This window comes from Choloepus didactylus, chromosome 11 (assembly GCF_015220235.1).
Source record: "Choloepus didactylus isolate mChoDid1 chromosome 11, mChoDid1.pri, whole genome shotgun sequence".
Taxonomy (NCBI): Eukaryota; Metazoa; Chordata; class Mammalia; order Pilosa; family Megalonychidae; genus Choloepus; species Choloepus didactylus.
Window position 1 is genome coordinate 10,044,181 of NC_051317.1, and position 13,215 is coordinate 10,057,395.

Here is a 13,215-nt window from a genome sequence, read left to right on the forward strand (position 1 = left end):
GGTTTTACAGATGCCATTGGCCTTTCTTTGGTGAAGGTATACTTGTGTTGATGCCTTTATTCAGACATTTTCATGGCGTTCAGACTGTAACTTTGTAACCAAATAAACCCCCTTTATAAAAGCCAATACATTTCTGGTATTTTGCATAACGGCAGCATTAGCAAACTGGAACACCATTTCTTCCCTAAAGATTTACCAAAAATGGATGATACTGCCAAAGCTCTGTTCTCACACCACCCTTGTCCTAACTCTTTTAAACCACTGTTTGGCACTGCCTGCTTTTATGAAGCACTAACTTCCGTCTTTCCCATCTGGTCACCAAGGTGGAACAACCATATCTCCTGATAAAAGGCAGAGACATTTTGAAGAGAGCTGACAGATTCTTAGAAAACACCCAGAGACATTTGGGAGACAGCTGTTGAAACCAGAAGCAGGAGATACTAAGCTAAGAAGATGAAGCCCAGAATTTGTCCCAGAGAAGCTAAGTGAGAACCCACAGATTCTTAAAGAGAAGGCCATTGGAATCAGAAGCTGAAAGTGATGCAACCCAGGAGCAAAGGACAAGCAGACACCAGCCATGTGCCTTCCCAGCTGACAGAGATGACCCCTCTGGTAAGCCGCCTTGCCGAGGCTGCTCCTCCTACCTCATGGAGCCTTATATCAAGTGTGCTGAATGTGGACCACCTCCTTTCTTTCTCTGCTTACAGTGTTTCACTCGAGGCTTTGAGTACAAGAAACATCAAAATGATCATACTTATGAAATAATGACCTCAGATTTTCCTGTTCTTGATCCAAGCTGGACTGCTCAAGAAGAAATGGCCCTTTTAGAAGCTGTGATGGACTGTGGCTTTGGAAATTGGCAGAATGTAGCCAGTCAAATGTGTACCAAGGCCAAGGAGGAGTGTGAGAAGCAGTATATGAAACATTTCATCAACAACCCTCTGTTCGCATCTACCTTGCTGAACCTGAAGTAAGCAGACGAAGCAAAAACTGCTGACACAGCGATTCCATTTCACTCTACAGATGACCCTCCCTGGCCTAACTTTGACTCCTGCTTTCTCGGGACATGGCAGGATACATGCCAGCTCAAGCAGACTTCATTGAGGAGTTTGACAATTATGCAGAATGGGACTTGAGAGACATCGATTTTGTTGAAGATGACTCGGACATTTTACATGCTCTGAAGATGGCTGTGGAAGATATCTATCATTCCAGGTTAAAAGAGAGACAAAGGTGAAAAAAAATTGTAAGAGACCATGGATTAGTCAACCTTAGAAAGTTTCAGTTAATGGAATGGCGGTATCCCAAGGAGGTCCAAGACCTTTAAGAAACAAAGAGGCGATTTGCAAGGATTGTGGGGCCAGTGGAGCATGACAAGTTCATTGAAAGCCATACATTGGAATTTGAACTCTGAAGGGAAATCAAGAGGCTCCAGGAATATAGGACAGCAGGCATTACCAGTTTTTGTAGTGCCAGAACCTATGATCACCTCAAGAAGACACAAGAGGAGGAACGCCTTAAACGCACCATACTCTCCGAAGTTCTCCAGTATATCCAGGAAAGTAGTGCTTGCCAGCAGTGGCTCCGCCGACAAGCTGACATTGACTCTGGCCTCGGTCCTTCCATTCCAATGTCTTCAAATTCAGGTAGATGGAGTGCACCACCCTTGAACCTCACTGGCCTCCCTGGCACAGAGAAGCTGAATGAAAAAGAAAAAGAGCACTGTCAGATGGTGAGGTTGGTCCCTGGAGCCTATTTAGAATACAAATCTGCTCTATTGAATGAACGTAACAAGCAAGGAGGCTTGAGACTGGCACAGGCAAGAGCACTGATCAAGATAGACGTGAACAAAACCCAAAAATCTATGATTTCCTCATCCAAGAAGGATACATCACTAAAGCCTGAGACTCTAAGGACTTGGGATCAGAAATCAGAAGTTTGGAATGTGGTGGGTTAAAGGACAGTATGGGCATTCTGGAGAGTTTTGTTTTTGAGCTGAACTCTTATTGTTAAAAAGCCTCTTAAATTGTATTGTCTACTTTCTTCTCCACCCTGCTTTAAAACACTCCTGTTGTTGGTATTGTGCTGCAGAATTGTGTGCTAGATAAGCTATGATTAAATGTGAGTGGGCATTCATTCCTAACACCTCTTGTAACTAAAACAAGAACCATAGTACCTCACATTAGTGTTGGTAGAAGGGCGTTCAGCTCAAATCCTTGTACTTGGGAAGTAGGTTTTCCAGTTCTCTGTTTTGCCTTCAAGCATTGCAGAAAGGTTATAAAGTTATTAAAATAAAGAGAAATGGGAAAGCTTAAAAAAAAAAAAAAAAGATTTACCAAAAATGATATTTTCCATGGAAGGCCATATTGTATGTCAATTGGAGGCTTCCTAAATAATAGAAACATTGAAAGGATTCCTCAAAGAGAGGTTTTACTTATTAGGAAGTTCTAATGCATAGTTCTAAGCTATTAAGTTTCATTTGAAAGTGCTATTTGAAGTTATAAAGATTCACCATGCTAGAAATGTTATTAATAATCTTTGATTTAAAAATTTTTATTATATTACATCACAATTGCACTTTGATTTTCAGTGGTTCTCAAAATGTGATCACTGAACCAATAGCCTCACTATCACTTGGGGACTTGTAAGAAATGAAAATTCTCAGGCTCCATCCCAGATCTACTGATCAGAAACTCTGGGGATAGGGCCCAAAAATTTGTGTTTTAATAGGGTCTCCCGGTGATTTTGATTTGTGCTGAAGTGTGAGAATTCCTGATATATACAATGGCCTCAAGTTAAACTATGGAAATTTTCAACAGCAATGTCTTGTGGAATGAGTTGTTGTATGGTATGTCATGGGAACACAGGCTCAGTCAACAGGAACTTTCAGGAAATGACCATTCTATTACTTATATAACTCAAAGGGTTAAAGGGATCTCTTTGTGGCCAGTCTCCCAGGGAGGCTGATTACTCTGGTCAGGTTCAGTGGACGGCAGCTCTCCACACCCCACTTTGCGTTGGAGAGGAGAGGCAAATCTGTGTTGCCTGATGGTGGGGTATTAATACAAGCCCTGTCACAGAGAATTCCTACCCTGATAAATAGCTGGGACTGCTAGTTCCCAGTTTCTGGGTTTAAGGTATTCTCAGGCTACTCCATTAGACCTTACATCACCCGCCATGTGGTGAAATGGAAGCATATTGAAATATCTGCACACAGTAGGAAAGAAAGCAGGCAGCATGACACCAAAAAAGAATGTTTGTTTTACATAAAAAATATTATACTGCTCAGTTAAGTTTTATGAAAATTACTAAATGTGCCACCAGATATTTTATTGTCATAGAGGTAAGGGAATCAGATGATTTCCTGAGTTTGGGTTTGGAGGGCAATAGCCTATAAAAGCCACTACTAGTCCTTTACTTAAGATTTATGCTTCTTGGATAATTCAGTTAATAAATTAAAACTAAAGAAATTTGGTAATTCTATGTTTTAAGAACCTTAGAGAAATAGTCTCCAACCTTCTCTTTCATCATGAAATACATAGTCTTAATTCTTTGAGTAGTTACTTATCTACTTTACCTCAATTATATGGAGCTTGGGATCCCAAGCTGAAAAGCCTACAGTGGCCAGACAGGCAACCTGAGTGAAGCTGGTTGGGTGGAAACTTTACTTCTGCAAAGAAATGTGCTTTTCTTCCATTTATACTAAAATAAGCAGTTTATTATTACTTTTTCCACTTTCCTTAGAGACATGGGAACAAATAATACATCACTTTCCTTTTGGTTGTGGGAAAGCAGCAAACAAGCACAATGATGGATATGAACAGACACTCCATCTCTGTGTCAAGAAGCAGTGAGAGAAGTTAGAGATTGTGCCAACTTCCAGGTGCCATCCTGTCTTAATGGCAGGAAGGGGGTGTGGTAGGTGGGGAGGAGCTTCTACTCCGCACATACCCATTGTGGCCATATGTGAAGGTGAAATCAATGTTTTAGGTTTGTTTTTGTTTTTTGTATTTTATTGGGTTTTTTGTTTTGTTTTGCTTTTGTTTTTGTTTTTTGCACTTCCTCTCCAAAGAGAAAACAGAAATAGGGATTTTCATCTGAACTTTCTGCATTAGGGTCAACAGTCTTTATGCTGAATAAATGTAATTGTAACAAATAGGAATCAGATCAAAATTAAAAGTAAATTTAGCACTTGAAAGAAGATTTGACATGACTCTAGTTTGAATGCTTAATGCAATTTATTTCCTTGCTTAATCACAAGCTGCCAATATGACCAATGCACAATAACCAGGTCAGAGGCACACAGCGTATTTAAAGGTGAAGGATACAGATTCCTTAAAATTCATCAGCCTATGAGCTGTGAGTAGGCTCAGGAGCCAGGTATGACACAGCAGCAGAACGCTTCTTCATAGCACAGCACAGTCACTGAAGCCTAGAATCAGAGTGATCGGGTGTCAATCTGCCTTAACCTGATGCTCGCTGAAGCAGTACCTGTGCTGTTTTTATAAGAAGTGCCCATCTGGCTGGCATCAAGCCAGTCTATATCATTTCTCTGCACAAATACCTGAATATCACTTATTATAAAATCATGTTTTTCTCAATTTCTTTATGTTCTAATTGTGGACAACATGTTTGCAATGTTTTTTGGAGGGATTCAAGATCATTAATATCAATTCAATATACAACATTTTGGCAGTTTTGGTGAATTCTACATAGAGATTTTTACCAAGATGGAAACTGAGCACACCATCTTCCAGTCTTAGACAAAATAATATGGGTGCAAGGAGGCTGAGGTTTTTTTTTTCCCCATGATATATGTGCTATATATTTCCTAATCAGAGCTATCTAATAAGCGAACATCTTTTCCCAACATGTTAACCTTTCTCTGGTTTTAATCAGCTGATTTTAAAGACTGTATCATCTTCAGATCACTAGAAAACTATTTTCATGTCTCATTATTCTCCAAAAGCCTCAAGGTGGCCTCCAAAAATATGTAATTTATTTACTTGAAGCTTAATAAAAAAAAACCTTTTTTGCAAATTTCTTTCTTTTGTCCTCTATCCCTATTCTCCATTCCAATTCGCTCCCATATGGGCATCCATTCTAATTTGTGTAATGAGTTTCTTTTTGTTTATATGTATTCCTGCTAAATAGTTATTATTGCTTTATATGCGTGTATTTTTTTTTCTTTTTTCTTTTAGGTTTTTTTTAAATTCATTTTTATTGAGATATATTCACATACCATGCAGTCATGCGAAGCATACATTCAGTTGTTCACAGTACCATTATATAGTTGTGCTTCATCACCAAAATTAATTTTTGAACATTTTCATTACCACACACACAAAAATAATAAGAATAAAAATTAAAGTGAAAAAGAACAATTAAAGTAAAAGAGAACACTGGGTGCCTCTTTTTTTAAAAAAAATAATTGGGGTACATAAAACAAAACTCCAGCATCGTAAAATGTTATATATTCTCAAATTATGCTTATCTGTAAAGTGACAAACTACAGTTACTTAAACTGAAAATGATTTCTACCTTATTGAGATGAGGTGAGGCCTCAACAATTAATTATTATAACATGTTTTGACAGATTTCAATGAAAGTTGTGATCTTAAAATAAAATTTTAATTTTTTACCTATTTTGTCCCTTTCTTCAGGTGAGTATAATATTGAATAGGTCTCAATTTATAGAAAATCAGCTATTTTGAAATTGCTTTCCATTACTTTGAAGGTGAACATGTTAAAAGAATTCAATGCATATATTGAGAATAGGAAACTCACATTCTGTAGAATTTTCCTCCTTTAAAACGGGATACTCAAATATTTGTAGCTATGTACTAAAATGGCAGGTGATGATTGAGGAAATAAAGTGGAATTCAAATTTAATCTTCCCCTCCCCTTAGTTCTTTTTTTTTATATGTTATATGTTTTTATTTTTTATTTTTTATATGTTATATGTTTTTATTTGTTTTATATGTTATATGTTATGTTTTTTTTATATGTTATGAACAACTTTATTACAAGGAAACTGATAAATTCCTTGGAAAGTACAAGTTCTCAAAATTGACATGTAATGAATTGGAAAATCAGAGTCATCCTTACATGGCACATTTAAAACATTTTCACAAAAATCCAAGCCTAGCGGCTTATTTGGTGAATTCTTCCATACATCAAATAAAAAGTAATCTTATACAAATTCTTCCAGATTATAGAAATAAAGAATAAAAACAATAGAACTCATGCATGAGGCCAGCTGTGCTTTGATACTAAAATCTGACAAAGGTAATATAAGGGAAAATAACCAGTCAATATTACTCTTAAATTTAGATAAAAAAGAAAAAATCTGTAGAATTAGCTTATTTTATCAAGAATTATATAAAAAGGAATTATATTGTGATAATGTAGGGATATATCTGAGGAAGACAATGTTGGATAATATGCAAAAATTATGTAAATCACTAATAGAATAAAGGAAGAAAACATTTTTAATCCAATAGGTGCAGAAAATCATTTGATTTAATTTCCAAAGTTAACAACAAAAAATATCTCAGTAAATATGAATAGATGAAAACTTCCTAAATATGATGAGTAGTATATACACATTACCTACTAGAATGAGATTATACCAAATGCATAATATTGAATATTTACCTCTTGGGTTTTAAGAAAAGAAACCACTTATATTTAACATTGTGTGGGAGGTTCTAGCCAATTCAATAAAGCAGCAAATATTAAAAATTGGACAAGAATGAGCTACCTGGACATTTTTCATAGGTAATATTATTGTGTAGGTGAAAAATAAAAAAGAATGCACAAATTTACAGACTAGTGTTGATAAAAATGTGTTATCATCAATTGTAACAAATGTTCCACACCAGTGCAAGGTGTTAGGGAGTATATGGGAATCCTGTATTTTATGCATGATTGTTCTGTAAACCCACAACTTCTCTAATAAAGAAAAACAGAGCAAAAAACAACTGAAAACACTATATTTAAAGTATCATTCACAATAGTATCAAAATGAACCACTTAGGAATAAAATTAATAAAAGAGTTGAAAGATACGTGGACCAAAAATTACAGACATCTCTTAGAGAAATTAAAGACCTAAATAAATGGAGGACTATATTATGTTCTTGGGGTAAAAACTCAGTATGAAATTGAAATTTCTTCTCAAATTGATCTATTGACTAAGTACAATTCCTAAGTAACTCCCAGCAGGTATGTAGGTAAATTTGTGGGTGTGGCTGTGTATTCGTGTATAAATTGATGAGCTAATTCCTAAATTTATATGAAAAGGCAAATTACTAACACAGGGAAAACAAATCTCCTATATATCAACACTGTCTACAAAGCTAAAGTGACTAAAGAAGCGTGATATTGGTACCCCCCCCTAAAAAAAATATTTAAAATAGAGACAAAGAACAAAGGAATAGAATAAAGAATCCAGACATAGACTCACAAATCTTTGATCATTTGATTTAAGACAAAGTTTCTTTGGCATTTCAGTGGAGGGAAGGATAGCCATTTCAATAAATTATGCTGGTACAAGTGAATATCCATATGGGAGTAAAACAAACCTTGACCCTTAATTTCTACATAATTTCTACATAATTAATTTGAGATAAATCACAGACCCAAACATTCAAGTTTCTAAAAGAAAGCATAGGAAAAATGTCCTCATGACATTAGGAGAGAATATGATTTTTACACAAAACACAAAAAATCACTAACAATAAATTTGAAAAAACGGACTGCATTAAAATAAACGTCTGTTCAACAAAATAGCATGAAGAAGAAAAAATGTCACCCACTGATTGAACGAAAATATTCATAATGCATATTTGACAAAAGGACTCATATCCAGAAAATATAAAGGACTTCTACAAATAAATTTTTAAAATACAGATTGCCAAATTTAAAAAAAGGAAAAAGTATTGAATGATCTCTTCAAAATAAGATATGAAACATTTAGTAAACAATGGAAGAATGCTTACGTTCATTAGTTTTCAGAGAAATGCAAATTAAATGCAGTAAAATATCAAGACCACCAATTAGAATCATTCATTTTGTTTTACTTTATCAAAAAATAAAAAGAAAACAATTCAAACAAAACAAAAGAAAGGAATAAGAAAAACAAGTAACCTAAAATAACAGCATTGCTTCCAATATGTCCGTACAATACCACAAGAAAATTAACAAACCATAACAAAACAAAGGAATAAGAAAAGCAAATAACCTAAAATAATTACATTGCTTCCAACATGTTCCTACCATGCCCAAGAAAATTTACAAACCATAATCATTCCTGAGCATTCCCATAACATTAAGATTACACTCAATAGCTTATCTGTTCTTATTTCATTATCATTCCCCCTTCACTAGTTGACATCTATCTCTAGGTCCCCTACATTCCACAATATAAAACATTTATTTTACATTTTTCACAGAGTTCACATTAGTGGTAACATACAATATCTCTCTTTTCTGTCTGGTTTATTTCACTCAGCATGTGCGATACTGGGAAGCTAAAAAAAAAGTCTGAAGAGCCAGGGTTTAATTTGGATCTTGCATTATTAAATTTATATCATCTGAATCTGAGTTAATTCATTCTTAATAATATTTTTAGCAGTAGTTCAATTAATCTTATAGTATTGTCAGAAAGTAAACATGAAGTTCTTAAAAAAATAACTAAAGCATAAAAATAAAGTAGAATTTTCCAGATTCATAAACTGGTGAGACTCATTGATAGATTTTGTTTCAAGGCCTTGTTCACAGTATTTAATGAGTTGATATTAAGAAATGCAGCTTATCAATTAACTATATGTTTAAGACAGGGATTTTTGGATATGTGGCATCTATTAGTATTCGGAATGAAATAAAGCCATTTTACCATGAGACCCTAGAATTTGAGGCAATATATCTAAATCAGAAAATGGCAAAAACAGACACACAAATTACCATTTACCCACCCTGCTCCCATGACAAATATCACAAATCATGCACACTATACCTTACGGAGGAATGCAAGACAAATCTAGAAAGAATGTTAGAAATACGAAGTCACCATTTTGTAGCTCCAGCGTGATAATACAAAAGTCTATTGAGGTCATCAGTTGAAATGTTGCTGTAGAGTAGAATATTTACATCTTACCAAAATATCATCCTACAGATTACCTGCTAGTTAAAATGAAAACAAACAAAAAACATAAAAAAATAGAAAGGGACCTTTACAAAGGTGAACTATGGTGGCCACTACTTTAACTAAATGATCAAACCTATCCACAATTATAGTGAAATAACCTGGCTTTGTGTCCTAATGGTTTAAAACATGAGAAACAGTATCATCTGTGAATTATTCTTGGCAAAAATTACAACAGAAACATAAGGAAACTTCAGATTACCCTTTCAGTTTCCTAGAAACATAGAACATAGAGAACCAAGTTCATGCTACGAGAAATCAGTGAGAGCCGTAAAAAATGGGGAATTACTGAAAGACAGCTGCCAAGTCTCTTCACTAGTCCATGCCATTTAAAGAAGATATTTGAATATGGAATGAATTTAGATAGTATTAGAGTTTGGGGGTCTATGTGTATGAGAATGTTCTTCTTGCCGGGATATACACACTAAAGTATTTAGGGTGAAGTGTTTTGATGTCTGCAACTTGCTTCAAATGATTCAGGATAGGTAGATGGATGGATGGAAAGAAAGGAGATACGGCCAAATGTTAACTGTTAACGTTAGGAGGATAGGCTTTATAGAGTCAAACTGGTGTGGCTTAAAGACCTAGTTCCATCTCTTTCTAGGTATGTGAGAGTTTGAGAAGTTTTTAGAAGTTCTCTAAGTCTCCTCCCTTTTTCTCATCTGCACAAGTTTTAGAATGCTATGTTTCATAGGATTGGTGTTCGTGATTACTTCTTTGATTAATTACTCCAAGTTCTGTGTCTCCTCTGGTTTTTTGATTTGGGCATTTGGGTTATCAGTGTCTTCTGGTTTCTTCATATGCTTTATAATTATCTGTTGTTTTGGCATCTTGGCATTTGCTTATCTTGATAGGGTTCTTTTAGGAGATGCAGGTTTATTTAAACAAATATCTATAATTTGACAGAACTTTAACTTGGTGCAGTGCACTTTCCCTGTCCTACCAGCAGATGGTCCTCCTGAGCCACATCTTTCCCTCAATCCAGTTCTCCTCAACTTCGTTTAACCAGCGAGTTGGGATCCAAACCATGTGGAGGTCCAATGAATGCACCAATTTTCTGTGTGCAGCCAGGATCACCAGCCCTGTGGATAGGGAGCCTGCCCTGTGCAGTTTGGCAGGGAAGACAGCTTTAAGACCCAGTATTCCCAGCCATTCCTGGTGCTGCAACTGGAATATCATCAGGCTGCAGAACATGTCTAACACTTCAGCTCAGATTCCCCACAGTCCCTCTCTGCCATGGGGCCACAAGTCTCTGGGATTGGTGTAGGGCTCCTGGGACTTCTGTGTGGCACCCCTGCCTCTCGGCTGTGCACACCGCGGGCTTCTGCGGAGAAGGAGTGTTCGCTGTCACAAGCCAGCTGAATCCCGAATTCCCTTAAGGAAGCTCTTGTCCAGGGCGCTGCGAAGGGGTGTCTCCCAGCCTACTGCAAAAATGACTGCACAGGGTGTGAAAACTACCTACTTCCACAATTATCCGCCTGCTGCAGCGACTCGTCCCTGGCTCGGGCGCTATTAGCTGTGGGTGTGCGACGGGCTGTCACCCACGCCAGATACTGAGGTGGGTGCCCGGGGCATGGAAGGCACTCCCCACTGCACTTGATTGTGACTTCCACTGCTGGCCCCCCAGCTGCTTTCCAGGTCTTACTCTAACCTGCTTCCAAACACAGCCTCTCAGTTTCTCCCCACCGTGGTGTGGCTTTGGTTGCCATTTCCCCAGCAGCTCTTTGGATCAAATACTCACATGACTCCAAACACAGTCTCTTGGTTTCTGCAAGTGCACAGTCAGCATGGATATAGAAGTGCCCGTCGAACCGGAGGGACCCTGGAACTGCTGGAGCATTTTCTGTCTTTTATCTAGTGTTTGTCACAGAGAAGAATTTTCGCTCTGTCTCTCTTAATCTGCCATCTTGGATCCTCCCCTTCCCCTAGTTCTTAAGCTTATTTCACTCATTCATTTTCATAAATGACAAGGCATAAACACTAAAATAGATATATTTTCAGACAGTGCTGCATAATGTATAAATATTGCTCTAGAGATATAATAGATTGCCCCTGTGATTTTTCGTAATTTTTTTCTCAGAGGCAACATTTTTTCCATCTTTAGCATTCCATTTCTTGATTATCATTTCTGCTGTAATTTTTCTCCTTTGGTTCTAAAACATTCCATGTCTCTCAGTTGATCAAGAAATGACAATAACTTCCAAATACAGAAAGGAGTTTAGTAAAAAAAAAAAAAAAAAAAAAAGGAAGCACGCTCAGAAACAGGAAAGGCCATATTAAAAGAGAAAGTTGTAGAATAATCTCACTTCTGAATATCAGTATAAGTATACCAGATAAAGTATTTTCAAAGTGTATCTAACAGTATTAGACATGGTTCTGTATGATTTAGTTAGCTTTATCTTAGGAATATAAGGTTGGTTTACCATCCATCTGGTTAATCACCATCAATAAGCAAAAAGATGAGCAAAATTATCTTGTGGGATACTGAAGATCATTAGCTAGAAATAAAAACACATTCCTGAAGAAAATACATAGTAACTCAGACTAGAAGAATATTTTTTAAGTTCATTAATAATTTCTATATTAAATCAAATAAAAAATTACAATGAAATCCTGAGATATTTCTATTAAAATAGGAACTAGAGCAAGAATCTCTGCTATTAACATGTTACGTTACATTTTTCTGTATCTCCTAGCTTATGCAATCAGATAAGAAAATTAAATAATAGTTAAAATATTGTAAGGGAGGTACAATATCATTATTGTAATGTTCTGATTGGCTGCAGTGTGATTCTGGAGCAGTTAAACACATCCTTTCTCAACAGTATTAGCAGGTAAAAGAATTTAGGTAAAGAAGAAATGAAACCATAATATTTACTACTTATGCAGTCTGTCTAGTTTAAAAAACAATTTTGTAATCCCCCATGTGCTCATTTTATCAGTTTTATATCCTCTTTCTCTCATAATTTCACTAATTTCAGGCACATGCTCTTCCCAGATTTCTCCCCAGACTCTCCCCCAAGGTGAATCTAACCAGATGACATGTGGCTCTATTTCTGTATATTGACAGGGTACTGTGAAGGTGGTGAGTTGGATATTGCCAGGAAACTGTGAGTGGTGCATACGTAGTTCAGCCTTAACTCAAAATTTAACCCCAGGGTCAGTCTCTCTCTGTGTCTTTGGCTTTCTTTATTCTTGTATTTCCAACAGTGCACATCACTCTAACATTCTGAGGGCCTTTTCTCCCTGTTTCGTCATACATCAAGAACTTGGTAACATGTACACATTCCTCAGGTTTCTTTAGTCTTCTTTAAAATAGATTCCTGTTTAGATTACTATTGCTCACTCAACAACAAAGATTCTCAGTATACCATGTCACCTACTTCCTTCAAGCCAAGAAACTTCACATTGTGTTCCCTATTCTGCTAGCATAACACCATTTCCCTTTTCATATCATGGCCTGCAAAGAAAGAATAAAGTTATGATTTTCAAATACATTTAGTACAATTCCAGTTAATGTAAAATGAAACTTCACTTGTTTCTCATGGTATGAAAGAAAACCAATACTTCCTTCCACAAACCACCTTATCAGTTGACATGATAAAGTTCTTATAATATATATTCATTTTTTGTCTAAAATTGTTATTGAAATGGGTCAATATGGTGAGCAATGAAAATAAATAACATCAAATTTACAAACTCCTTTTTGCAGTGATTGATGTTTTGCAATTATGCTTTTCCAAAATAATAGTGTTTTAAATAAGATTTCATTCTTAAACAATAGGACTGTGCCTAAAATTCTGTGGTCTTCCCTGTTCTAAATGCAACTGTCTTCATTACATTATGGTATTTTGTCTAAAGAAATAGGTGTAGATACTGAATCATGAAGCTGTCTAAATAAGTACGCTTTTATTTATGTGAGAGAATGGAGGAAGAAGAATAAAAGAAATGGAAGAGTTTCTGTCAGGAGATAGAACAGCTTTGTGAAAGCATGGAAATATGAGGGGG

General features: G+C 36.0%; 1 pseudogene; it reads left to right on the forward strand.

Annotated features, from left to right (window-relative positions):
* The first annotated feature begins 608 nt into the window (after positions 1 to 608).
* LOC119506373 lies at positions 609 to 1,905 on the forward strand (annotated as a pseudogene).
* The last annotated feature ends 11,310 nt before the right edge of the window (positions 1,906 to 13,215 follow it).